General features: G+C 39.3%; 1 long non-coding RNA gene across 2 annotated transcripts in view; it reads left to right on the top strand.

The window, feature by feature from the left end:
- Positions 1 to 4,933: 4,933 nt before the first annotated feature.
- The window catches only part of LOC123375079, a 137,195-nt gene continuing 129,771 nt past the window's right edge, over positions 4,934 to 12,357 (top strand). For both annotated transcript variants that reach the window (XR_006581309.1, XR_006581308.1), the window contains exons 1-2: positions 4,934 to 5,082; positions 5,498 to 5,573. This is a non-coding gene — a long non-coding RNA (uncharacterized LOC123375079). The remainder of the gene's footprint in view (positions 5,083 to 5,497; positions 5,574 to 12,357) is intronic.

Raw genomic sequence — 12,357 nt, forward strand, 5'->3', positions numbered from 1 at the left:
GCATATAGTCTTTATTTGGAACTTTCTGCATCACTGACATCTGTTCCTGGGGATGGAATTTTTCCTCTTGGCTACTGAAGATCACAGCCATCTGGTGTCTCTGGATCAGCTCCAGATTAAGCAAGCCAGCAGCATGAGGCGCCCATCATTCTGCACCTGTTCAATACCGCAGCCCAAATGTTCTAGGATACTGAGGTGCAGCATGAGCGCAGGCAGAAGTGTGAGCCTTGGCCTTGAGTCCTTTCCCTTTATTCTATAAGTACCTACCTTTTTAGAAGTGGACAAACTTGTGTTATATATGACCCTTTCTACTGCATGAATTCAGCTTTTTTTCCCCCCATGGTAAAGTAGAAGCAGGGCCTCTTGCGATATGACTAGCTCAGCATGGGGGTGGAAAATAAAGAGGGAAACTGGGTCTTAATGGGAAAGAGATTTCCAGCTACAATGTCTTCAGCCTCCAAATCAAGTGCCAGGGGAGGTGGCCTGCACCAACCCTATTTCGGGGGCTAGTTTGCTGCTGGTGCACGCTAGGGTGGCCAGCCAACTTTCCACTATTATAGCCCCAACAGTCTTACAGCCGTGGGAAGTCACTGGAGCGTAGGTCTGCTCTGGACCCCCCCCCCCCGCCCTTCCCACCCACTCCTGCCTCTGCCCACCCCTGACATGCCAGTGACATCCACTAGAGGAATTTCTGTGGAGGCTTAGCTGCTCTGTGCCTGCCCTCTGCCAGTGGGAATTCACCAAGAGGGATATGCAGCTGTGTTGAGGCCTCTTGATACCAAAAGCCACAGTGTAGTGACAAATTCCTGCCCAAGTGGAGTTCTGCTTTCTCTTCTACTCTCTAGCATCACTCTGACAAGCTCTGGACCTCAAGAGTATTAAGGTGGACCTCTTGCCACTACTGCATATATGGCATATATGGAAAACGGGGAGTGACTCTGAATGGGACAATAAAATATGTAGAGAAAATATTGACTGCCTTAGAAGAGTGAATTGGGAACTCTGGGGAACAGCAGAATTAAGTAATTCAGAGCATACAGTCATCAAAAAATCAATAGGACTAATTGCCTGAGTAAAAAGTAACGGTTTGCAGAACCTAACTGAAGGTTCAACAGGTACTAGTAAACTTTATTGTTGTAATTGGGTTATTAAATTATATTATGGTCATGCCCAAAGGCCCCAATCAGAATTGGAACCCCACTGTGCTGGGCCCTGGGTGCTGTACAAGCCCCAGGGGACAGACAGTTTATGCTTTGGAAAAGTGACCCAGTAAAGTTTTAAATATACAGATGAAATATCCTTGTTAAAACTGATGGAGAAATTGTGTCTTTCACAATCGCTTTGGGTACAAAATGCTAAGTTTGCAGTGACAATTTTCTTTGGAGGCAGTAGTTTTTAAATTTCTCTCATCTTTTATTATGCTGTGTGACATCCCACTAATGTCTGCCGCAGTCTGTATCTCTGGTTAAATAGCAGTTCCTTTAAGAGCCAACACTAGATGCATTCCACAGATTGCTGAACAGTCCTTTTATCTTCATTGGCCAAAGGCCTAAAATCATATCCCAGATGAGAATATCACCAAACTACCACCCAAAGTGGTAATGACACTGCCCCTCTCCACCTGTTTATATAGTAATGGCCTGATTTACGGTGATACTGAGCAAATCAGCCTAGATTTTAGTTAGTGTAAATTCATTTTTTCCTTTGAGTTAATGTAAAATATTCTAGCTTTAGAAATATTTAATCTTAAAAAAAAGGAATAAAAAGATATTTGGGCTGACTTCCCACATTGCTGTGTACCACGTGGAGCCATTTACACAAGTGCAGTGTGAGTGCAAAATGGATGTGAAATGCTCCCATTCTGACTGGTAGCACCTTACACTGACTGTGCACTGGTATAAATGACTATACGAGACTCAGAGAAACAGTGAATTGGTTCATAGGAAATTTCTTTGTCTGTGAAAATACCATAAAAATTGAACAGGGTTTTGGTTGATTTGTTTGTTTGTTTTGTGTGGGTGTGTTTCGGGGAAGGGTGAAGAAAACTCTGAATATTGCTCTGAGACTGCAGACAAAAGATTACCCAGAATTCTACTTGCTCTTAAAAAAATTACAAAACATTTAGTTGAAGCTTTTAGCAAATGCCATTGTTTTGGCTCTTGACAGAAATCTCTTTGAGTAGATGTATATTCTTAAAACTTATCTATGTCCCTGTATGTTTAATTTGTCAGGTTCCTAGTTTTGATATCATCCTTTACCCTCACCCCCACACCTTGATAATTGACAGAACAGTCTGGAAGATTTGTATTACTACTAGCCTGCAGTAGCCTCTAGTGGCCTGAGGCAATTGGTTGTATGCAAAATATGAATCCTTCTGACACCCACAATTTTGTTTCTTTAGCATCCCATGAGCTAAATATATCCATCTCTGGTGTATTTTAGAGAATGTGTGGTCTTGGGTGGTGAAGTGCAAGACAAAAGAAAGCTTAATGTAGATATTTGTTTTTCCAGGGAAACAATTCTGGCATTTGAATCCTTTCTTACTTTTCCTTACCACATCAGCGGACATGCTCACACTGAAGAAGTATTCAGAAGAATGCAGTAGGAGGGATGGGTGCTATAGTGTTACACTAGATGAGAACCAAAGGCTAATTACGGGAAGCTGATCACGCTTTTAGGTTGATCAGCTAATGTCTACTCAACTCCACTAAGGTTTTGGACCCCAGTTGCTTATTGAAATAAATATGACTCAGTAGCAGTTATACATTTTTATTAACGCTATTAAACAATCATAAAATCAAGAAAACATATCACTAAAACCAAGCTCTGTTAACAAACCTTAAACTAACGAGGGCCTGTCTATGCTATCTCACAGTCCTGTTTGAGGAGGATTACATTCATGTGAACTAGGAACCTTTTAGTTCACGCCTGCAATGTCCAACAGGGGAGTTGCAGTACAGCCCTTTGGTGTGCACTGCTATTTGCTCCCCGCCCCATGAACCGAACTGTGGGGCAGTGTAGACATGCCCTAAGATTAAAACAATACAACTATCAAATCAAGATTTTTAAAAAGATCAAATCAACAAGTTACTCTCAATGTTAAATTGGAATTAAATCATCAGGTGACTAAAATAAATCCTTATAAATTCCAAGCATGGCTCAAGGAGGCTGCTGTCCGCCTATGTTACAAACCCCAACTAAAGAATTTTACCCAAGGAAATCAATCCTATAATTTGGAGCTGGTTGAATATTTTGATACTTAATTCAAATTATCTAATGTCTGAACCACAGACTCAGAGCCAATTATAAAGCTCCCTTCTTAAATTTCAGATCTATTGTGGAGGCTAACCCTTTCCTTCACACCCACCGCCAAAAAGAGATATTAGAACACAGGCTTTCAAAGTGCACTCTGTTAAGGGGAAGTTTGATGACTCTAGTTTAGCAGTTCACAAATGACAGGTCTAAGTGTCCTAGGATACTTTAAACACAGACTACCAAACACACTTTCCCACGTATCTTTGAGATTATGTTTTAGCGCTGTTTAAAACTTTGAGTCTGGTGCCTTCCCTGTGTGGACTCTGCAGGTGCTCCTGCTCCTATGCACACACACACAACCACATTTTCACACCCTGAAATAAAAAATCTAAAAGGCTAGGATATTTGCCAGCTCATAAAACAAAAGACAAAAACAGAAACAGTGAAAATAAGAAAACAGGAGTGTGGGAACTCTTCAGCTCTCAGACTTCCATATCCCAACAAAAATACAAAACAGTAGATCATTTCTGAAGAAGCTGACATGGCCTTGTTTGTGTGTAAAGGTCTGGAGAAGACCTGGTCACCAGTATATGGAAAGTCCAATCTAAAATTCTATAGAAATAACTACCTGAAAAGACTTGGCAATAGCTGGCTGCTTAACCTTCATCCATTAACAAAATTAAAAATAAACTTGAACATTGTATGACCAGATGTCATCATTCTTCTTGCAAACACAACAATTTAGTAATCTGTTTATTTAGGAACTAGCCAATAAGTCAGATATCTTAGCTTTAGAAGTTTTTTCCTCTTGATAGGAAACAAGTTACTTTAAACCTTTTAAGATGAAACCCTTTGAAGAAATAATTAAATTTATACAATTCTCATTTACAATATTTCTCTTGCAACTGTTTCCAAGAATAATTCTATATGTTTGGATGGAACTATATAAAGATGTGATGGAATAAGCAAGAGTCACTTCACTATGTCTTTCCAGTGAGACAGAGAAGTAAATGGGATTTAATAATCTGACAAAAGTCCATGAAACCTAAGGCCTTGTTTACAGGGGGAAATAGACTGATTGGCATATCTATGGCAGAGTAAGATATTGCACAACAGCTATTCTGAAATAGGTCCTCATATGAACATTCTCTTCCAACATAAGTCACTTTTATTCCAGAATAGTGCATCCACTCATGGAGCTATTCTAAAATAGCATTGCTGGTCCATTTCCCCTTGTAGACAAGCCCTAGGAGTATTGGCTGTCTTATTAGGGAAAAGTATATGTTTGCCTCATTCTTAGATGTTTTAAAAGCAGTGTCTCTAGTATATATAGCACAGTCCATGAGCTTTTTTTTTTTTTTTGGTTCCTTTTCTGTTCTGCTGCAACTTAAGTGTTCAGTTTAATTGTTTGAGAGAGGAGTCAAATGTATCCAGATATCTGAGAATCACAGGGACAAGTTTAGCAATTTAGCATTATATATAAGACTGTTAATGCAACTCCACATTTCAGTGGAGCTGGTGTTCCCAATTACTAATCCTTCTTCAGACTTAGATAAACTAACCCAAATGTGCACACAATTTAGATAGCAGAGTTTCAGGTTCCCCTGTTACTCATTAATCTCACATGAAGGGAAATGCAAACCAGTCTGGACAGTATAAGACATGCACTCAACGGGAAACTTTGCCCAGTACCTGAGCCAAACCTAAATCAAAGCTTTTTTGATATTCAAAACAATGCAACTATTTTTTTCTTTTTAGCCTTTTTGCATTTCCAGGGTCTGCCTAGGAAGCAGAGCTGAATGTGTCAGGATTGATGCTATTCTAACGGTATGTAGCAAAAATCAGGCTGGGAGAGCCTTTTCTACCTAGGAGGGAAGTTAAAGGCCAGGTCTTTGGATCCTCCTGGGATCAGGAACTTGAATACTGAGCAAATCATCTGCAGAGCAGGAGCTAGTGGCTTTATTATTGCCAGATTCCTACACTGCTTCAGTTGGGAAAAGATCATGGGATCAAGAATGGGGGGAAAAGATACAACATTGCTAACTCTTGTGATTTTTATCCTGAGTTTTGCAATATTTGTTAAGTTTACAAAGTGTCTCGCTCCCATGGTAACAGAGAAAAAGCTGGATGAGTGTGAACCCCAAATCATTAACCAGAAGGCAAATAAAAAGAATTCCCAATGCATTATTTTTAAAATCTTTTTTCTTTTGCAACCAGACTTGTGATTTTTTTTTTTTTTTAGCATTTGGGGTTGGCAATACCAGAGACAAAAAGCTAATGGGGAGGATGGGAAGCAATTTGTCCAAGATACCCAAAGGGTAGGTGGTTTTAGACCCCCTTTTTTGCCTAAATTCACCTCAGGCATTTGTGAAGAGAGGAAAGATGGTCTTGTGGCAAAGACATTGGGCTGGGATGTAGGAAATTTGGATTCTGCCACAGACTTCCTGTGTGACCCTTTGCAAGTCCCTTTAGGCCAGACTTTCTTCAGACCTTCTCCATACTCACAGCTCTACATTTAATCAATGGGGAATGTATGGGTGGTTGGCTTTTTGGAAAATCAGACCCTTAATCTCTCTGTGCCTCAATTTCCTGTAAGTAAAATGGAGATAATGTCTTTCCACCTATTCTGCCTGGTTTGTCTGCTTACTTTCAATACATAGTAAATAAGTAATAATAATATGTTAGTTACCTAGACAACAGGTTTCATCCAAGGATGTCCAATGATTTTACAATAATTCAGTCTCACAAAACCTTGTGAGGTAGGTAAATGTGTAGATTTTAAGGACAGAAGGAACTATTATGATCATCTCTTTTGTCATCCAGTGACTTCTGCATCAAGCTCATAACTTCTGATGTTAGACGTTATTTCATTTTGTAGCTGGGTAAGTTGAGGCAAAGAAAAGTTAAGTGATATGCACAAGGTTATACAGCAAGTCAATGACAGAGCCAACAGTTTCATTTATAGTTTATGAAGGGTTAATAAATGGTTAGTAGATGTTTAATGGTTAATCCATTGTTATAGAGTTCAGCAGGTCAAAAGGTTGCTTAAAGCCATTTGCCAACATCCATCAACAAGCGTCTATGACCGTAACATGTTACTCATGTCTATAACATGTTTTAAACATCCATGAATCATTTATTAACCCGCTAGAAACCATGTTTAAATGGAAACTTAATGTAAAGTGTGACTAAGGCTTTGTGTACACTGCAAGCTAAGGATGTGAGTCCCCTGCTCGTGTACACGGATTCAGGTTGCTAAATGAGAGCTAGTGCAAGTATAAACAGTAGTGTAGCCCCGGTGGCATGGGCAGTGATGGCACGCTTAGCTGTGCCAACTACAAACACTCCTGAAACTAGTGGGTACATATGTACCACCACAGCCAGGCCTGCCGTGGCTATACTATTATTTACACACATGCTAGCTCTCACTGAACTACCACGCCTATGTGCACAGGACCAGGAAAATCACATGGCTAGCTCACAGTGTAGGCATCGCCTAAGTTAACTTCCAGTCTCCTGATTTAAGCACCAGACAAGTCAGGATTTATTTTTTTAAAATTGAGTCTTATGTTGACAGTGTGCCTTTAAGACCAACATGTCATTCTAGATATACAGCTCTAACTCGGCCTGTCTGTGATTATGTGCTTGAACATCATTACTTGTGTATAGCCTGTCTTTTCCCTTTCCAGGCTATATGGCAAGTGATGCTTCAACAAATAATGGACACCATTCACTGCAGGAGGTTTTGTGTGTTTATTACAAGCCCTGGGATATGTCTATAAAATGTTAAGAGTAGTAGTTAACCACTGGCTCCACCATTTGTTGTTCAAAGCAACACTAAAATGAGCTGGTCAGCATATTACACTCTCTCTGACTTTAGTGTTTTGTTACTGACAGTTCTTCTTACCATTAAATTTTTTATATATATTTTGAGTTAACTAGCTGCTATCTAGCCATTTCTACAGGGAAAAATAAAGGCACTTTTCCTCTTTGCAGTGTTTGCGATCTTGTCACTGAAATCCCACTCAGAGAATGTTTAGGACTCAACAATGGCCAAATGGTTTAATTTAAAATTTAGGTGTGTGACAGCGGGGAAAAATGGGGAATCCCCACACCAAGGGGTTCTATATCAAGTTTAACCCCTGAGGAGAATCTTAGAGATGAGTTATGAGCCAAGAATGCACAAAACCTCTTTAATATAGAGCTCTACACAGTTGCATTGTATCATTTTAATATTGAACGTTGAATCTCAAGTTGGTTAGTTATTTGGCTTGATTTTGAATAAGCACACAAAACTAGCTGAACATCTAGGGTATGCAAAACTGGCCCCAAAAATCTCATTGTTATTTATTTATTGGATTTGTATAACCATAGTATCTAGCGGTCCCAACCAACATCGGGTGTGCTAGGTACTGTACAGTAAGAGATGCATCATTGGGCTCACAAACTTTAAAGGGAATCTAAGGGCCACACTGTGAACTGCTGTTGGTAAGCAATCACTCTCAGGAGTGCACCATTGCTTATGTCCTATTACTGACTGCAAATGAGCACCCCCCCGTATTCCAGACCAACCATTTCTACAAATGAGATGTAGTGGGATCATGACTGACGTTAAATGACCTGCAATTGCCTGGTTGATATTATACAGGGTTTTGTATTGCTTGTTTTCCTTTCTCGGTCATCTGAGGGATGCAACCCCAGTGGGAAGGGACAGTAGTCCATTAGCATTGTTAATTAACTGACTGATTTTCCTGCTATTGGCTGTCAATACTGTATGCAATATATTCACCTGTCCCAACATGCTTGGCATTATGAATCAGGCATAGTTGTCTTTCATAGTGCAGTAGCTCTATTAATCTTACCATGATTTTTCTTTCACTTTGATAGCCTCACATTTACTCACAAAAAGTGTTGTTCTGATCTTAAGGCCTCTGTTCTAATTGCTGCATTGGGGTCATGAAAATTTCTAATGATGTATTATTTAGAATTATCATAAAAAGAAGAGTGGTACTTTGGATTTATACCAATGTACAGAGAGGAAGTTGGTTCTCTGGGGTTCCAAATAGAGCAGGATGAATATCCAAACATTTGCCCTATATATTAGTTTGAATGTTTAAATGCATTCACTTTTAATCCAGTTGTGCCTTTTTTGTGTTCACTTTATGTACATATTCTACTGAATGAATTTACTAGTGGGAATGTTCACAGAAACAGTGCATTTTAAGCAAATATTGCAAAATATTTATGGATAGTGGACTCTGAATTCATAAAATGGAAGTATTCATGCCGGATTTTTTGAGTTGCATTCATCCAATCCAGGGGCAGGAAACATACCATGTCAGCTGTATTCAATCAAAAGGCTCTAACAGCTAGAATTTGTATTACTAGCAATGACCTCCTCATGCATAATCTGCAGCGAATAATACTAAGAAATGTGAGGAAATTCTGAACCATTTGTGAATAGTTTGCAAACAGGAAATAAATACATTATTGGCTAAAAATTATTCTCCAGGTTATAGTTCTAAGTTACCCTAATATGTCCACATTTCAACTATTAGTGCTTGTTCAGAAGTTATTTTGTGCTTCTTAACTCTGCTTTAAGTTGAAGGACTCAAGAAAACATTAAGTCTATGCCTTTTTACTATAAGGCTTTTTTATTTTTATTTTTTTGCCCGTAGATGTTTATAACTCATTAAAAGAAAAATTACTGCATTTCCATTTACTTTATATTGTTATGGTGAAATTGTATTTTAAGAATTTTTTCAAAGATTTGGCAAAAGTTGTTACAAGATTTATTGTTTAAAGTCATACAAACGTTTTCAGGTGAATCTATCTATTTGGACTGGAAGAGATTCAAGGTAGGGTGCAATATAAATTATTCTCTCCCCACGCATGCTTCCCAAAATGCAAGCGTCAAAAGTTTACAGTATCATTACATACTTTAATCTATTTTTTCTAAAAATTTCTAAAGTAAATAATATTTAGCTATTTCAGGAAATAAATTATTGAATGCTGGAAGCTGAAAACTCTCTGCAACACAGGAATGCCCTAGGAGGCTCTGTGATAAAATTGGACATAAAAGTCACAATTGTAGCTCAGAAATCAAAAAGTCTATCTCACAGCTACACAAGATATGGGAGCAGAATTACCTGATGATGGTCTGCGGTTGACAGAAAGCCCCTCAATCACTGAAAATTTCAGTGGCTCCTGGAGGGAAAACAGAATCACATTATTTGGAAATCTCAGGAGTAGTAAGGCCACTATGGCCAAAATGGCTCCTCTGTGTTTCATGTGTGTGAAATGAGTTAATGGACTTGGTCGAGTTCCTAAAGGACAGGAGTCCACATTATAAAGGGTCATGATCATAACTGCCAGCAACCGACTGATTTTAATAGTTAGCTGTTTCAGGAGTAGGGTTGAGGACTGAATGGATGTGAAGACTGAAGTTCCATCTCCTCCTTTTCCATGTTCTCTTCAAATCAGGCTTGAAGCATATGGGAAGCTTGCAGTGCTTCATACTGTGCATGTGCTAGAGACTATGGAGTTTGACCAACTCTCAGAGACAGCAGTGGGACTCTTTCCATTGCTTATAGAGGGGTTATGATCAGGACCATATGGAGAACTTATGTTCATGGGGTTGCCAATATGCCACTGGGCATAACCAATAAATTCATTTTTAACAAAGAAAATTAGCAGCCTTGTCCTAACATGGATTTTCCTGTTGCTTCTCAGACTGAGGTAAAATAATTGATTTTACCAGTTTTAAGAATACCGTTGACAGAGACTTTTTCCCATTCCACTAGTGGTAGCGTAGGTAATTGCCACCTGTTATCTTTACATTCTACTTCTACTACAGACATGTCAAAGTCAGTGTTAATAACAGCATACCAATACTAGTGCTTTATGGCTTCATTGTTATTATTATATTGCTATAATACCATCATTACCATATAAGCTTAAAATTACTAACTACATTCAGCAAAATATACCTTTCCTGATGTTAATGCCAGGGCGGAAACTCGACAATATCCTGTAAAGTTAGCTATAATTTTCCCTCTAAGAAAGTTTCAGCTATTACCAGAGCAGTGACTCAGTAGCTTTAAAGATCTTTCTAAAGTCAAGGTTTCTGATTACAAAGTGAAGGAGTCTCCTTTCATCATTCACAGAAGTTAGACACTTTTAAATGAATAAGTTCCCTGAACAATGTGTCTGGTTCTGAGATGTACTGAGCGCCTGCTATTCTCGTTGGCTGAGTAGTAGATGTTCAACAAAGGTAAAATTCAGACAGCTTAAGTGAGACTTGAGTGGCATGTTGGCTTTGTGCTGTCTTTCTGCATGGGGGCGAATTTCATCATAAGTGTTCAGCACTCACTGAAACGAATGGCAATAGTATTGGAACAGATAATAGATTAGAATGAGCCCCCGATGGAAGGATCATTGTGCAGCCGCTGGATAGTTTTGCTTTTAAAAGGCATGCTTACATATATGTGATAGAGATGAAGTACTGCCATGCAGCAAAACATTACTTTGTAGATCAAGTGATCGCTACATTAGGAATATATCCTATTATATCTATTTATACACACACTACACCAGTTTTTGACAGTGGAATAGTGCCCTCTTATATAAAATGAATTAAAAATCATTATTAATACAAATGCTTTAAATAAAATTTTCACTCAATAGAGTTTTAATAAGTAAAACCCAGGTGTTCTTAAATCAATGCCACGCCACCTCAGGCAATGAGCATTCTCACACACTAACCACCAATAAGCCTGACCAGCTCTTGGGTTAGAGACTGCCAAAGAATGTCTAGATGTTGGAGAAGATGATGCAACCAGCTGGTTCTCTTTCTTACGAGTAGCTACTGACCCATTTCTCGAGCGTGTTAGGTGTTGCAAAACTTTGCCAGTTGCTGACTTTTAGATGAAATGTAAAACTGAAGCCCTAAAAACTGTTGTCACCAAAGATCCTGTGGCACTTTGCACAGGCATTAGAGGTGTTCACCTCAGTGTGCTGGCCAAATTCCAACTGCATTCTGCCTATTTAAGTCCCTCCTGCAGTTTCTGTTGGGCATGGTTATGGGCCTACTGGTTGATTTTTGTGAGGACAAGGCTGAAACTAGGAGAAGTGCAAGACTCCTGGAGAGAAGTCATTTTTACACAAAAGAATTTCTGTTCAAAGAGTGCAAATGTCCTCAAAGAGGACATGCACCCAAGAATTAAAATAAGCACATCCCCTACAGCCATTAAAAACATAAATATTGCACCTTGGCACCAGAGGGGAAAATCACTCAAAGATCAGACAGAATCATTAAGTCAGGCCATTTCCTGTCCCTGAGACAAGCCTAATATAGACTGAACTGGCAGGAATGTTAGGCATTTCAGCAATAAGTGCAGTAAAATGTGGCTCATGTACTATCACTGTGGCTGTTTTAAAGCCACCAGATGACAGCAGGGCCAGCTACAGGATTGTGTCTGCTATCCCACTCTAAAGTCAGGACTAGCGGAAGGCCAGGGAACTCCATTCTCTACAATGCAGTCATTAGGAGTGTGACAGATATGTCATAGAGACATAGAACAATCATGGCATGAGGTGTTGACGTTGCATCATCACGTATGCATGAACATCACGTTTCAGTCATGCCATCGTGTCAAGACTTTGTGCCGAGAACAGCTCATAGGTTTTCTGCAACTCCATCCGATATATTATTGTCCCATTCTCCTCCTCTCTGCACCTGAATGCTGGGGGTAGGGGGATGAGGAGGTCTTTTGTTCTTCTTTCACCCTCCATGGCAGCTGGAAAGGGCAAGAAGGAGTCCTAGGGCCTATCTTCGAGGGGGATATTTTATAACATATTTTAAAAAGGATTCAGCTACACAAATGATAACACTGGTTAATGCCATAATCTGGACCCCATTTCAGGAGATTTAAAATGACCTGACCTTTTTTACTCAATGGATTTCAAGACCACCTGAAATGGGTTCAGTAAAGATAAATCAGGCTCCTTAAACCACTTAAACTGGGTCTACCCTATAGCTGTAACTGGTTTTAAAACCAATTAGAGCTGTGAACAATTTATTTATAGTGGCCAAGGAGGAAG

The sequence above is a fragment of the Mauremys mutica genome, chromosome 7 (assembly GCF_020497125.1).
Source record: "Mauremys mutica isolate MM-2020 ecotype Southern chromosome 7, ASM2049712v1, whole genome shotgun sequence".
Taxonomy (NCBI): Eukaryota; Metazoa; Chordata; order Testudines; family Geoemydidae; genus Mauremys; species Mauremys mutica.